This window comes from Panthera tigris, chromosome D1 (assembly GCF_018350195.1).
Source record: "Panthera tigris isolate Pti1 chromosome D1, P.tigris_Pti1_mat1.1, whole genome shotgun sequence".
Lineage (NCBI taxonomy): Eukaryota > Metazoa > Chordata > Mammalia > Carnivora > Felidae > Panthera > Panthera tigris.
The window spans coordinates 26903307-26918522 of NC_056669.1; the positions used below are offsets into that span (position 1 = coordinate 26903307).

Consider the following 15216-nt stretch of genomic DNA (forward strand, 5'->3'; position numbering starts at 1 on the left):
AGCAGGAGTATAATACAAATCTAATGTATACAATCACTATTTTAGATCCTGTGACTAAGAATCTAGAGACTTCCAGCTCATTGCCTAAAATGGGGTGATGTATTTCTAACATAAAGAACAAAAAAACCAACGTGGCTTTCAGTTTAACAGGGGATAAATTTTGCCCAATCATTCTTAGGTATCTGGAGAATCATCTGTTGCGGTCATCAACGTGGGACATTTAAAGTAAAAACACCCCAGGGGTGCCTGGGGGGCTCAGTCAGTTAAGTGTCCAGTATCTGGTCATCAACGTGGGGCATTTAAAGTAAAAACACCCTAGGGGGGCCTGGGGGGGAGGAGGGGAAGGGGGGGAGGGGGGGGAGGGGAGGGGGCTCAGTCGGTTAAGTGTCCGACTTCAGCTCAGGTCATGATCTCACAGTTTGTGGGTTCCAGCCTGCATGGGGTTCTGTGTTGATAGCTGGGAGTCTGAAGCCTGCTTCAGATTCTGTGTCTCTCTCTCTCTGCCCCTCCCCTATTTGTGCTGTCTCTCAAAAATAAAGGTTAAAAAAATTTTTTTAAAGTAAAAACTCCCCATAAAGTTTATATGAAAAGTATGCTCAATAGCAGTCTACAAAATATCAGAAAACTACAAGGAGAAAAATATATACATACATTTGATATATGTAATATTTTTAAAGATATTAAAAAACTATAGCCGGAAGGAGCCTAATTAATTAGGGATCCCCTAACTAATGAAGAAAACCCCTTTAAAAGAGCCTTTGATGCTTGACCACTTTCAGTGACAAGTGTTTTATCCTTTATAGGCTAGGAAGACATACTAAAAATTTAAGAGAACCATTCTAGGCATAGAGGATATCGCTCGTTACTGGTTTTTATACAGCCATCAAAATTGTCTTATAATTACAATATACTGTTAATCACTCCCTCCAACATTTTATTATGAAAAATTTCAGACAAAGCAGAAATTTAAAGAATTTTACAAATGAATGCTTGCATAACCATACCTAGATTCTACCATTAACATTATAATACTTGATTTATCACATATCTATCCATCTGCCAATCCATCTTGCTTTCTGATGTTGTACTATGTAAAGTTTATTTATTCTTGAGACAGAGAGGGAGAGAGAATCCCAAGCAGGTTCTGCACTGTCAGCACAGAGCCCGATACGGCGCTCAATCCCACAAACCCAGAGACCATGAACTGAGCTGAAATCAAGAGTTGGACTGGACAAACAACTGAGCCACCAAGGCATCTCCTAAACTATGCAGTTTCTGAAGCAAAGTCTGATAGTAATACTAAGGATGTATAATAAACCTGACAAGCACTTGGGGCTCTTGGCATGTAATCTTCGGTGTTGCTACAGGACAAACATCAACCATATAATTCCTTTAATTCATGGTGAATGAAAATATATTTTATTACCCGTTATATTTAGCTATGAGGTGTACCAAAGTAGTAAAATGCTAATTCTGATGACAGACTTGAGTTTGAAACCTGGATATCAGTTTCCTTACTTGCTAAATAAGATATTAGGCAATATCAAGAGTTAGTGTGAAATTTAAATGAGATGTTGTATGCAATGTTTAGTACAATGCTGGCTTTTTGAAAGGGCTCAACAAACGTTAGCAATTATCATCATTAGCATATTCGTCCATTCAGTCTACCCACAATAGTTTCTACTTGTTATGTGGTTATACATACCTATGCAATTATTTGTGGCATTTCCCTCCTACTTTGTGTTCTAATAATACTGGGAAATCTATTTTACTGAGATTAAAGAGAGAATGAGGGGGAATAGGTCCAAAGCACATGCATTCTCCATTTTCCCACTCCACTCCCTTAAGGAAATCTATATTCACTCTGTTACCAAAAGCAGTAGTGGTATACACGAGAAAAACACACTGGACACATCTTTTGCTTTTTAGCACCTGGGTGACAGGTGATTGATAAACTGCCTAATTGTGCTCTGCCCACTTTAGATAACCACTGCTCCCTCCTAATCCCTCATTTGAACACATAATTATAATTTCTATAAAATTTTGCCCAATCCAAATAAAATGTGCTGTCGTCACTGATCACATGTCCAAATGCCTTTTATATCTGCAGAAAGCATATGTATGTCAATTTTGTTGTGTGGCATGCAAGTGGATGAAAGACACAAAACTTCCACCACCTACATACCTCTTTAAAGACATGATTTTCAAGTAGAAGCTTGTAAAAACAAGCTTGAAATCTACTTTTCTGCTCACCTTGAAAGATTAGTCTTAATGTTTTCTCTTTGCCAGAGGAATCAGGATCTAATTGCAAAACTTAAAATTACTCCTATATCACTTCAAGCAAGTAACATACTCTGTCTACTGATAAACCTTCTGCAGTTAAGATATATATTAGATATTAAAAGGTATGGCAAAGATAAAGAATACTTCATCTTAAAAATTAATTTGGGTGAGACTTCTTTAGCCATATTTTCAAAAAATTATTTTGTCTTTTGAACCATGTATTTTACATATTCAAAAATAAAATACAACTCTAAAATAATAAATAAAACCAATGAACCATATCAAATTGGTAGCTAAACAAACAGAAAAATATTCCAAGGGACTTCTGAACACCCTAAGCATTCCCATTATACACCCTTCATAGAATATATTCTAAGGACAAAAATAAGTGCAAAGAACTCTTAAAATTTGGGGGAAGCTTAATGATAGTAGAATATTGTTACGGTTATTTTTAAATGACTGCATGTATACACAGTAGGATAAAGTTAAGTATGTTAATTCTATTAGGCACCAAGATTTTCATTTGAGACAAATATAAAATCAAAGAAGTCTGCTATGTTAAATCTGAATTGGATATATCACTATGAACGTATGATTGAATAAGCAAAAAACATTTTTCAGTTCTCTCCTCTGAAAGGGCCTTGAAGCAATGATATTCCAGCAGCAATGAATATGCCAACATCCTGATCTTGGTATCTACATACCATTTCTCATCAAAAAGAACCAAGACTCCTTAAACAACCCATTCCAGATCCAGAGCAAAGAAAGTAACAAGGCAAGCGTAGGGTACCTTGTGCCAGAAGGCACCCCAAGAGTGCTTCAATGGCAAGCAGGAGTTAAAAAAAAAAAAAAGACACAGGAGCCAGGGTGAAAGGGTTCCTACTGTCCAAATGTGGGGCAATTTGATCGAAAAGAAAAATGACTGTAATGGTTATTCAAAAAAATGCACGCATTAAAACCCAGGAGTCCATAGTGTGTCATGCAAAAAAGGAAGAAAAAAAATCTCATTCGCCATCACTGGGGTAATTATTTCCCTAACCCTTTACTCTGAATATTGATCACTGAAGGGAAGAAATTAAGCATTTGCTCCACATTTTTTAGGAAGAACTTTAGCTGCCCCTAGTTAATGATGAAAATCTTTCTTACAGAAAATCTCCAGTAAAAGTGATTTACTCAAAAGTCACCAAGGAGTGCTGAAATCACTAAGTAAAAGGTAGGATATTTGCTTGGTGTCAAAGTATTACCCCAAGGCTGCGTACAAATCACAAACAGGCAAACCACACCCTTATAACAGATTTGGTAGTCACCACTTTAGTGGTCATCTGGCATCACTAACAATGTAGCAGTCTGACATTATCTCCCTATTTATGAAGCAATAGGAAGTACATAGTATTACCTATTAAAAATATTCTTGCCAAAGAAGTTTAACTTCAAGCTAATCAAGTTTTTCTTTAGACTTAACTTCCAGTAACAGAAAATTCAAGGGGATAGGGGAATAAATTAAAAGCCACTATGAGGAAATAGATAAAGTCTCGAATGTGGGAGCATTTATAAGACAACAGCTTTGGCCAACTAAGTGTCAGAAAAAAAAAGGAGATGGGTACTAATCTTTTTAAAAGGGACTAAAGGCATAATCATCAAATGCAATGTATTCATCTTGACCAAATACTGAAAGGGAAAAAATTTCTCAAGGAGGCTTTAGAATAAAGGGGAAATTTGCATACGGATTATTTAGATAATGATTTGGGGGTTAAGTAGAAGCCTGTCCTTATTTTAAGGAAATACATGCTCAAATATTTGAAGGTCCTGATGTTTACAACTTACTTTCAAATGTTACACACAGAAAGACAGGGAGAAGACAGGAAACAATAAATGTTACTGACCCTAGGTTGTGGAGTATTCACTATTTTTTTCTCAACTTCATAAGGCAAATTTTTCGTAATAAAGTTAAAAGTGCACCTGTACTGAAAAGCAAGGTAGAAAATATTCCTACACTGGAATTATATCTGGGTACAAATTTCACTTGTAGTTGTGGGGCGTGAGGCAATTATCGTTAAATATGTCTCATGTATAAAATTCAAGGAATAGTATCTAAGTCATTAGGTTGTCCTGAGAATTAAATAAGACCACATATGTAAAATGCCTAGCAGTGTTGCACAAAATAAATCTGGTTTCCAGAATTAATGAATGTTAGCCTAAAATACGAGACTACAGGAAAGCATGACTTTCACATTGCGTGATAAGGAAACTACATTAGCTACAATTAAATGTTATTAACCACTGGCAGTCAATGTGAAGTAATGAGGGAAACGAAGATTTATATAATGCTTTTTTTTTAATCCAATAATTCCAACTGAAAGCCTAGGCAAAAGGAAATCACAAAATTTTTACCTATCCAAACTATTTTCCATCTACCAAATTGTTTAGTTTATGGTATTAGCCTATATCCGAATAAAACTGTAAGAAAGTAAGTGGAAGCGAATTTCTTCCTGACCTCAATAATCTACTTATGTGTTGAAAAACTTAAGTTTTTGTCTTCATTTCTGTAAGTTCCAATAAAGTATACAATTACTGGTCCTTATTTTAAATTCCGGTTAAGACTCATAGAACTCACAAGGATGCAATTTCCTTTGATCAGTTCTAATATACTTGTCATTTCACTTGCAGGTAACCTCTTTTCCTGGTTAGGCCAGCAGAAAATGACTAGATGAAGAGGGATCCTCAGGTAGGGAAGAAAAAGAGGTGCCCGCTGTTATTATTTTTTAAGAGTGCCATCCTTTTCTTTCCAGCACCAGAGAAAAAGCAGCAGGGGAGAGGGGGAAAACAGTGAGGTCTCAGGCTCGACCAGGTGAGAGGAGGTAACACCTCTGCCTTCTTGGGGTTAGGGTGTCGGGGCAAACGGGCATGCAAATGATGGGGAACACCCTGAAAGATCGGGGTGATTTCTCTTGGCGGGGGGGTGGGGGTGGGGGTGGGGGGTGGGCAAGGCTAGTCTCCTCCCTGAAGGATTAAATGCCACCGAGGGGACCCTGTGGGGTGTCTCCCGGAGCGGATGGGGTAACAAGACCAGGCTTTCCTTTCCGTCCAGCGCCCAGATGGGGGACGCGTGGTGTCAGCCCCTCGGCGGGGGCACCCCGAAGACACAGGCGGCGAGAAGTGGCTGGCCCAGACCCCCGCTGGGACCGGGCGGCCCTCTCGCCCTCCCCTCCCCATTACCTGCGGGCGGCGGTGCCGGGGCCCGGAGGCCTGGTGCTCCTCCTCCTCCTCCCCGCCAGGCTGAGGCGGCGAGGTGGCGGCGGCGGCGGCGACAGCCCGGGGGGAGGGGGCGGAGCGCGCGGCTCGCTGCCTCTCTCCTCCCCCGGGAGGCTGAGGGGACCCTATCTCGGGCCGCCGCGCCTAGGCCCGTGGACAGCCTGTGGCTGGGGCATGGCGGTACAACCAGCAGCGTGCCTGCGAGGTGGGAGAGTGCGAAGCGGCTGGAGGGAAGCACCCGCGGCGCTCCGAGGGGCCTGAGGGGAGGAGCGAGGGGGCCCGGGGAGCCGCGCGCGGGCGGCCGTTGGGGGCGGTTGGCCGAGGGCTGGCGGCGGTTTGGGGAGCGCGGCGACGGCTCGCGTTTTTCTCGGCGGGGTGGGGAAGGGGAAGGGGAGTGAGGGGAGGGGAGGGGGAGGTTGGGAGGGAGCCGCCGCCGCGCGCGTGCGGGCCGGCGCCGCGGCCGTTGCCGCTCCGCTCACTCCAGCCTGTTTGGGGGCACTTTGTTTGTGTCCCACAATGCTCTGCGCGGGCGGCCGGGCTGGGGAAGGGGAGGGAAAGTGGGCGGGGCGGAACGAGCTCGGAGGCGGGGCGCCAGCGGGGTGGGGGTCGGGGAAAACGCGGTTAAAGCGCAAGCGCAGAAGAGGCCGCTCCCGGTCGTCGGGACTAGAGCTGTGGGTGCCTTGGTGTCCTTGCACACCCGGGGGTTTTGACACCGTCTGTGCGTGTTTATGTATACGTACACGTGCGGATTTACATTAATATGCGGCATAAGTACTGCCCAATTTGTCCTTCCTCTAGCCGTCCCCACTTAACGCTGAGAGAAGCATTTCTAGGCATGGTTCACGCTTCTTGCATTTTTTTTTTTCTTTGAACTGAAAACGAAAGAAACTCCTCGTTTCTCGAGTGGTTTCTGTAGCGGGGCTGAAACCGGAACGCCCAGCCTCTTTCTCTCGGTGAGGTGGGTGAGTCAGTAGTCCGCCCATTTTTCACCCTGGGAACGAAGGCCAGCGAAGAGGTAAGACCAAACAGGTGAGGGACGCGGTCCCTTACTTTGTAGACAACAAGCCCGCGGCCGGTCTGCCCGATCCCGAACCGCCTTTGCACCCACTGGCATTCTCTCAAGGTGCTCTAAGATTGTTCTAGCATCTCTCTGGGCGATCTGGCAGGAAGTGCGGTTCTGAAATGACTGGAGAAATCAACACTCAAATCTGTCTCATTCCCCCAAACACGGGGGCACCTAGAGCTGTTCAAAAAATGTGCCAATTCCTTACACAACCTCGAGTCTCATTTTATTACGCCATCACTTCCTCGGGGCCTTCCCGCGGGGGGAGTGTGCGCTGCACCCCAAAGTGACCGATACTGCCTGAGGGATTTTAAAGTTCTTGGTCTACTGCAGAGTCCTGTAAAGTGTTAAAATACCCAAGACCCTAAGGGCTCGCTTCCGCAGGCCGGGCGGGACTTGAGACCCGGCGGTAGGAGGGGCGCGCACTGCAGGCGGAAGCGCGCCCCAGGTGCGTGGAGGCTGACTGGGTTGCCGGCCTAGAGGCCCAGAGCGCCTCGGGCTTTTTGCTCTGAGTAGTGTGTTTTCCCACGCCTCCAGCTTTGGAGCCGAGAGACTTCTCTCCAAAGGGCTTTTTGTGCAAGGTGAGTTGACGTCCTGCTTGACGTGGAGTGGATTTTTTCTCTGAAATACTTGGCGGCATCTAACATCAACCCCTTCTCTAATCCCTTTGAGAAAAAGCCAAGCATCTTGGCGCCCTAATTCTTTTAAAAAAAATTTTTTTTTTCCTTTTTAACGTTTATTTATTTTTCAGACAGAGAGAGACACAGCATGAACGGGGGAGGGGCAGAGAGAGAGGGAAACACAGAATAGGAAGCAGGCTCCAGGCTCTGAGCCATCAGCCCAGAGCCCGACGCGGGGCTCGAACCCGCGGACCGCGAGATCGTGACCTGAGCCGAAGTCGGACGCTTAACCGACTGAGCCACCCAGGCGCCCCTTGGCGCCCTAATTCTAACCATTGTACTCTACTTGAGAAATAAAGGCAATGAAAATAACGTCTAATTTTATAGTCTTTTACAGTTACAACACATTCTCAAGTATGTAAAATGTTCAATCCCTCATGGCAATTATACTATATAGGTTTCACAGTTATGCCCACCATCATTTTTATTATTCCCATTTAACAGATGAGAAAAGTCAGAAGGATGCGAATTAGGCCCAGCAAGTTTTGTGCTGAGATTTGCAGAAGGAGAAGGCAGAGGCTTAACCTTAGGAGAGGGATGACAGCAACAGCAAGGATCTGGAAGGGGCAGGAGCTTGAGGCCCTGGTGGGGTTTGTGTTAGAGTGTGAGCAGAAGGTAAAAACTGGAGAAGAGTCAGGGTGGGAATAAAGGAGTGAAACAAATCCCATCTATCTACCTAGGGCATTTGATAAGTCAGTCAGTAAAACTCATTAGGTAAACCTTGACTGTTTCTTAAGGGACCCAGGTGGCAGCTCCTTCAGAGGCTAGAGGAGTGGTGTTGACACACACAAAAATCTTTCCTGAGGTTATTCTCACCTCTCCTTTTCTCTTCCTTTTGTGCTTTTGAATTCTATATTTAAAAACTCGATCATCTCTCACCCCACCTTCACCCCAGGTGTGGAGGATCAGTTAACCAACAAAAGGCTGTTGGGCCCTAAGGGCACAGTGCTAGATACTTGGAGAGGGTGTGAGAAAAAATACCGAGATTAACTTTGTAGGAGCCCTCTCTCTGTTTTGGCTTTGGGCAGGGTCAGTTTCTGTGGCTACTGCAGCCTCCCACCTTTTTCTTCCTGGGCGAGAAGAGACTTGCCTTTGGGTTGGTGGAATAAGTAGGCCTTTCTTTGACAGTAGGTTAAATAATAACTGCTGCAGGATTTTATGAAACCAGAATCCTGCTCACAGGTGAAACAAACAAATGAAAACCCCATGAGGAACTTTAATTATTAACCTGGTATAGATGATTCTGAGGAAATCAAGTTCCAGGGAGACAGCTTATTTCAGCCATGAGATGTTTTGGGGACCAAATTTTGGCACAAATGGCAGTTTCTTGTAGTAGACCCTTAGAACTGAATGGGTATTTAGTTTTTTAGTCCCCAATTTATTTTAGAGCTAGAATGCTTTCAACTCAACAGAAAGATCTCTAGTCTGACTTGGATAATCCCAGTGGAGGAGAGCTTATTACTGCACAAATCATCCTTGTTCTCTTATTAGATCATCCCAACTGATTAAAAATACCTTGCTCCCCACCCCAAACTTTGCACCTCTTGTATTTTCATTTCATCATCCACTTAATTGAACTGATAGGAAAAAATCTGTTATAAGATGGCTAACAGGACTGATAGGGAAATTCCAGTCCCAGAGGGAAGGCTCTTCTGGGTTCTTCTTCCTGCCCCACTTGCCATGCGTGCGCCAAGTTGTCACTAATACAGAAGTAACAGACTATAAATTGTTCCTTCTGCTTATGCTCAGGACTCAGACCCCTGGAGAGTGATCTCCTCTGAGCCTCTGGTGTGAAATAAGCCTCCTGCCTTCCAAGATCTCCGAGTGCCACTTGGTTCCTTCACCAGGTGATCCAGACCAGATTCCGTAACAGAACAAGTCATGTCGGCTACCACCACTACATCGTGATTCCAATCCATTAACAAGTCTTGAATTTGTCCATTCCTGTTGCCAACATCCTAATCTAAAATACCAGTAGTTTGGGGGCACCTGAGTGGCTCAGTTGGTTAAGCGTCCAACTTTGGGTCAGGTCATGATCTCAAGATTCTTGAGTTCAAGCCCCTGGGGCTCTGTGCTGACAGCTCAGAGCCTGAAGCCTGCTTCAGATTCTGTGTCTTCCTCTCTCTGCCCCTCCCCCTCCTCTCTGCCCCTTTCCCTCTCATTTCTGTCTCTCAAAAATAAACAACAAAAAAATAAAATAAACAATAACCAATAGTTTGTGCCTGGAGAATTATAATATCACTTATTTGGTTTTTCAAATACCCTCTTTCTTCCCTTCATTCTCTACATGGTTGGCAGTATAAGAATGCATAAGGATCATATTGCACAACAATTGGCTTCCTAGTGTTCTTAGGATAAACTCCCCAAACCTTTAGGGTTTATGACACTGTACAATCTGGGCTATGTCAATATCTTCAGCTTCATCTGTTATTATACTCCGTCAAGGAACATGCCAGTCAGAGAATTTTTCCCCCACATCTTCTAAAATGCCACACTCTTTCTGCCAATGCACACATTATTCCCTCTGTGTAGAAATACTTTCATTCCTTAGCTAATTCCTCTCAATATTCGTATCTCATTTATATATGAACTCTATTGAGGTGTAATTCACATGCCGTGGAGTTTACCCACTTAAAGTGTATAATTCAGTGGATTTTAGTGTATTCACAGAATTGTGCAGCCATCACCACAATCAATTTTTGAACATTCTCCTTACCCCAAGAAGAAACTTGTATACTCATTAGCAGTAATTACCACTGGAATTCTAATGACTCGTCATTCAACACTGTAATCCCAGAGCCTAGCACAGTGTCTAGCACATAATAGGTATTTGATAAACGTTTAATGGATGAACAAGTTGATGATGAAATACATGAATGTGGAAGCCAATTTTATCACCTGGTAGAATGGCAGCTTCCCAAGACCTACAATTTCAGGGATAAAGCTTGTGTTTCCATAAATGTACCCATTCCTCCCTAAGATGCCAGAATACCCAAGATTAGATTTCATCCTTTTTATTTTTTGAAGATTCTTCTGGTCTTTAAGATACAACTATTTGAACACAACTCATCTTCAGAAAGGGAATTTATGGTTTAATTTTAATTTTTTCAAGGAAGTGGGCAGTGATTTAATCTTAATGCTTATGTCTGTTCTTAGTCCCACCTCCCCACCGGACACAATACTATTTTTCTCTTTCACATGATTCTCAACCAAACTTCTCAAAAGAATTATCTATACTCACTGTTCTTCATTTTTGAACTTTCTTCATTACTTCTCAACCCCTCTAATTTTATTTTCCCTTCACTCCACTAAAATCTTCTTAAAATCACCAGTTATTTTGATGTTGCTAATCCAAAGGTCACTTTTCACTGTTATTTTACTGGACTTTGGAGCAGCATTTGGTCTTGTTGACCATTCTTTGCAACTTGAACACTCTCTTCCTTGTCTTTACTGATATTCCCAGTGTGTATCCAAGGTTGAGAACCAGTGTTCATACTATATTGCTTGGCCAGTGATTCTTAAAATGAGGTACTCAGGCCTACATACAGCATCAGTGTCATCTGTCAAATTGTTAGAAATGTAAATTCTTTTTTTATTCTTATTTTTTAAAAATACAATTTATTGTCAAATTGGCTTATATACAACACCCAGTGCTCATCCCACCAAGTGCCCTCCTCAATGCCCATCACCCCTTTGCCCTCTCCACCCTCAATTTGCTTTCTGTATTTAGAGTCTCTTGTGGTTTGCCTCCCTCCCTCTCTGTAACTATTTTTTTCACCTTCCCTTCCCCCCTGGTCTTCTGTTAAGTGTCTCAAGATCCACATATGAGTGAAAACATATATTTGTCCTTCTCTGAATGACTTATTTCACTCAGCATAATACCTTCCAGTTCCATCCATGTTGCTGCAAATGGCATGATTCATTCTTTCTCATTGAGAAATGTAAATTCTTAAATCATCCCTAGGCCTATGAATCAGAAGCTCTGGGGTTAGGGCCCAGTGATCTGTGTTTGTATGAACTCTCCCAAGTATTTCGGATCAATGCTCAAGTCTGGAAACCAATGCCCAGGCAACTATTGATTCTTAAATGTATACCACTAGCCCAGTTCTGCCTACCCAGTTCCCTGTCTGCCTATCTAACTGCCTATTAGTTCTACTTTGCTTGGTTGTCTCAGAGACACCTCAGACTCAACATGTCCAAAATAGAGTAATGGCCTTCTGTAAACATAGTTCTCGCTCATTGTTTTCTTAGTCACTGAAGGGTACCACTTCAGATCTAGAAATAAAACTCAGAAACCCAGAATCATCCCTGACACCTCCATCATACACATCCTTGCAGGATATCCAATTTATTATTCACTTATGTCAATTATGCTTTCCAAATTAAAGAAAAATAACTTTTTTGCAGTGAAGAATTTTACACGTATGAAATATAGAAGAGTTAAAAAAAACATAAAAAATATATAAGTGTGTACCTATCACCCAAGCCCCCAAATCCAACCAGTGGCCAATGTTGCTTCCTCCATACCCCCAGCGATTTTCCCCTTCCCATATTATTTTGAAGCAAATTGCAGATATCGTATGATTTTCTATGTAAATATTTGAGTCTATATCTCTACAAAAGATAGAAAAAATGCCACAATGCCATTATAATTTAAAAATAGCAATTATTTTATAATATAAATTATTTACATTTCCAATAGACTCATAAATATTACTATATGTGTATAATTTGTTTCAGAGAGGAACTGGCTGATTTTGGTTGGTGTATCTTTTTTTAATTTTTTAAAATGTTTTTCTTTTAATTTTTTTTTGCTAATTTTTTTTTATGTTTATTTATTTTTGAGAGAGAGACAGAGTGTGATCAGGGGAGGGGCAGAGAGAAAGAGGGAGACAGAATCCAAAGCAAGCTCCAGGCTCTGAGCTGTCAGCACAAAGCCCGATGCAGGGCTCCAACTCACAAACCATTAGATCACGACCTGAGCTGAAGTTGGACACTTAACCGACTGAGCCACCCAGGCTCCCCAATTTATTTTAATTTTTTGAAAGAAAGAGACAGTATGAATAGGGAAGGGGCAGAGAGAGAGGGAGACACAGAATCTGAAGCAGGCTCCAGGCTTCTAGCTGTCAGCACAGAGCCCCAGGGTCTTACACTCAAGAATCTTGAGATCATGACCTGAGCCAAAATTGGACTTTTTTTAAAAAAATTTTTTATGTTTATTTTTGAGAGAGAGAGAGAGAGAGAGCAGGGGAGGGGAAGAGAGAGAGGGAGACACAGAATCCAAAGCAGGCTCTAGACTCCAAGTAGTCAGCATAGAGCTGGACACGGGGCTCGAACTCATGGGTTGTGAGATCAGGACCTAGCCGAAGACGGACCTTAACCAACCGAGCCACCCAGGCGCCCCTGGAAGTTGGACTCTTAACCAAATGAGCCACCCAGGCACCCCTGTTGCTGTATCTTTTAAATCTTCTGTATTTAACAGAATTTTTTTTTTTTAACATTTATTTATTATTGACAGAGAGAGAGAGAGTGCAAGCAGGGGAGGAGCAGAGAGAAAGGAGACACAGAATCCGAAGCAAGTTCCAGGCTCTGAGCTGTCAGCACAGAGCCTGATATGGGGCTCAAACTCACGAACCCTGAGATCATGACCTGAACTGAAGTCAGATGCTTAACCGACTGCACCACCAAGGTGCCCCAATTCTCTATTTTTTAAAAAATAATCTTCTATTTTTTGTCTCTGTTTTCCTAGTAATATTTTATTTTTATTTAAGGAAGTAAGTTGTTTGTCCTGTAGTTTTGGCCACAATCTGAATTTTGTCAGTTGCATCCCCATGGTATACTTAACATGTTCCTTTGTCCTCTGTATTTTTTATAAATTGGTAGTAAGATCTAGATGTTTTATTAGATTCAGGTTTAATTTTTTAACAAGGTGTTTTCATAGGTGGTGGTTTGTTTTTCCATTAGAAGACATACAGTGTGTGCTTTTCTTTCTTCTAATGTAATCTCCTTTGTAACTGCTGTTGAGTAATGCCTGGAGAAATTCATTCATTAGGAGTTTTAAATGGGGATATAATTCTATCATTCTTCACATATTAGCTGCAATGTTTCTACAGAGGGAAGTTACCCCTCTTCAATTATCGGATTACTTAGTGGTTTAATTTATATAAGACAGCAGGATAGATACTTGCTTCTTTCCCTTTTTACTAAATATCTCTTAACCCTGTCTACTCTCATTTTCAACTACTACCATCCTGATAAAAAATTCTTAACCTAACTTCCAAGATCTTGAATCTTTGTTATCCTCCTCCTCTTACAAGGTCCTGAATGATCTTCTCCCTGCCTATAAAAACCTCATTTTATACCTCTTCCCTTTTTTTATTTTTTTATTTTTTTAACATTTTTTTATTTATTAAGAGACAGAGAGACACAGAGCATGAGCAGGGAAGGGGTAGAGAGAGGGGAGACACAGAATCTGAAGTAGGCTCCAGGCTCTGAGCTGTAAGCACATAGCCTGACGCGGGGCTGGAACTCACAAACTATGAGATCATGACCTGTGCCGAAGTAGGTCACCTAACCAACTGAGCCACCCAGGCACCTCATTTTATACCTCTTTCTAGCTCCTTTTCTTACTATATCTGAGCCACACTGACCATTTTTTAAATTTCCTAAATCTTCAAGGTCTTTCCCATTTCAGGGCCTTTGTGCATGACCCCTCTGTCTGGAAAACTTTCTCCAACTTCCTCTTTCCATACTAACTCTTAAATTGCTTTCATAAGGAAGTTTAGACTGGTATTCCAATTATAACCTCTCATATCACCTTCTACTTATCCTTCATAGCACTTCTCGTAGTTGTATTTATGTGACTATTTCTTTAATATTTGCCCCTGCCACTGAACTATTAAGTTCCATGAAGGTAGGGACCATGTCTCTTTGGGCACAATATTTTTTTCCTAAGCTTAACGTAATGCTTGGAATATAGTATGTGCACAAATAATAAATGCTAAATTGAACAACATTGAATTGAAGTCAGATTTGGGAAAAATAAAATACTTTGTCTCTATTTTTAAAGAGCAAATATAAGTAACGTTATTTGAGTGCAAAGTACCATTCTAAGTTCTTCTAATATTCACTACAACCATATGAAGTAGATATTATAATTATCTCTACTTCAACAGTTAAGGAAGCTAAAGAGAGATTTAAGCCATTTGCCCAAGCTCACGTAGATAGTAAATGTCAGAGTCAGGATTCAAATCTAAACAATCTAGCTCTAGAACCCAAGGCATCAGGTTAAAATCCTAATGTACTGCAATTTGTAGGAATACACTACGCAAATGTCTACGTTGGAGAGGAACTGACCTTAATTTTTTGAATCCTAAATTCAAAAATCCCAACCAAGGGGCTTATTGGTTTAGCTCAGGTCAGGTACTCATCCCTAAACCACTCACCTAATTCAAGGCAATGGACATGATAAGAACATGAGGCTTTCATGCCAGATATGTGGACGCTGAGGAACAGTTTCCAGGAGAATGGGGCATGCCAGGCAGACAATCTCATAGTAGAGTACACACATATTTCTTCCCATATATCCAATTTCATAAACTCCCTTGTCTGATATAATGTAATTTCATCACACAGAACAACAGATAGCTTGACACCTCTTACTGAGAAACTATTCAAAGACATCCCAGCTGCTACATTTATCTGATTCCCAGAATGAACAGAATCAAGTCTGGATATGGTTGTACACAATTTTGCAATCTATGGGCTAAATGACAAATTTAATGATCCTCAAAACAGTAGAGTCACAACCTTCGCAAAGGGTCTAAAATCAGCTCCTGCCATGTGAGAAATTACCTTGAGGTACTGGTAGTGAGAAGTAAGGGGAAAGAGGTGAGGGAGATTAACATACTGTGGATAAGGTACAAGTGGGCTGAAAGA

General features: G+C 41.8%; 2 protein-coding genes across 8 annotated transcripts in view; one reads left to right on the top strand and one right to left on the bottom strand.

Annotated features, from left to right (window-relative positions):
- Nucleotides 1-5924, bottom strand: part of ZBTB44 (zinc finger and BTB domain containing 44) — a 65013-nt gene extending 59089 nt beyond the window's left edge. Inside the window, exon 1 of one of the 2 annotated variants that reach the window (XM_042957407.1) lies at nucleotides 5500-5924. The gene's annotated coding sequence lies outside the window, so the exon portion shown is untranslated. The remainder of the gene's footprint in view (nucleotides 1-5499) is intronic. The other variant, XM_042957408.1, reaches the window with a different exon arrangement.
- Nucleotides 5925-6167: 243 nt separating this feature from the next.
- LOC122231224 overlaps nucleotides 6168-15216 on the top strand; it is a 73698-nt gene continuing 64649 nt past the window's right edge. For all 6 annotated transcript variants that reach the window (XR_006208412.1, XR_006208411.1, XM_042958709.1 and 3 more), the window contains exon 1: nucleotides 6168-6550. The gene's annotated coding sequence lies outside the window, so the exon portion shown is untranslated. The remainder of the gene's footprint in view (nucleotides 6551-15216) is intronic.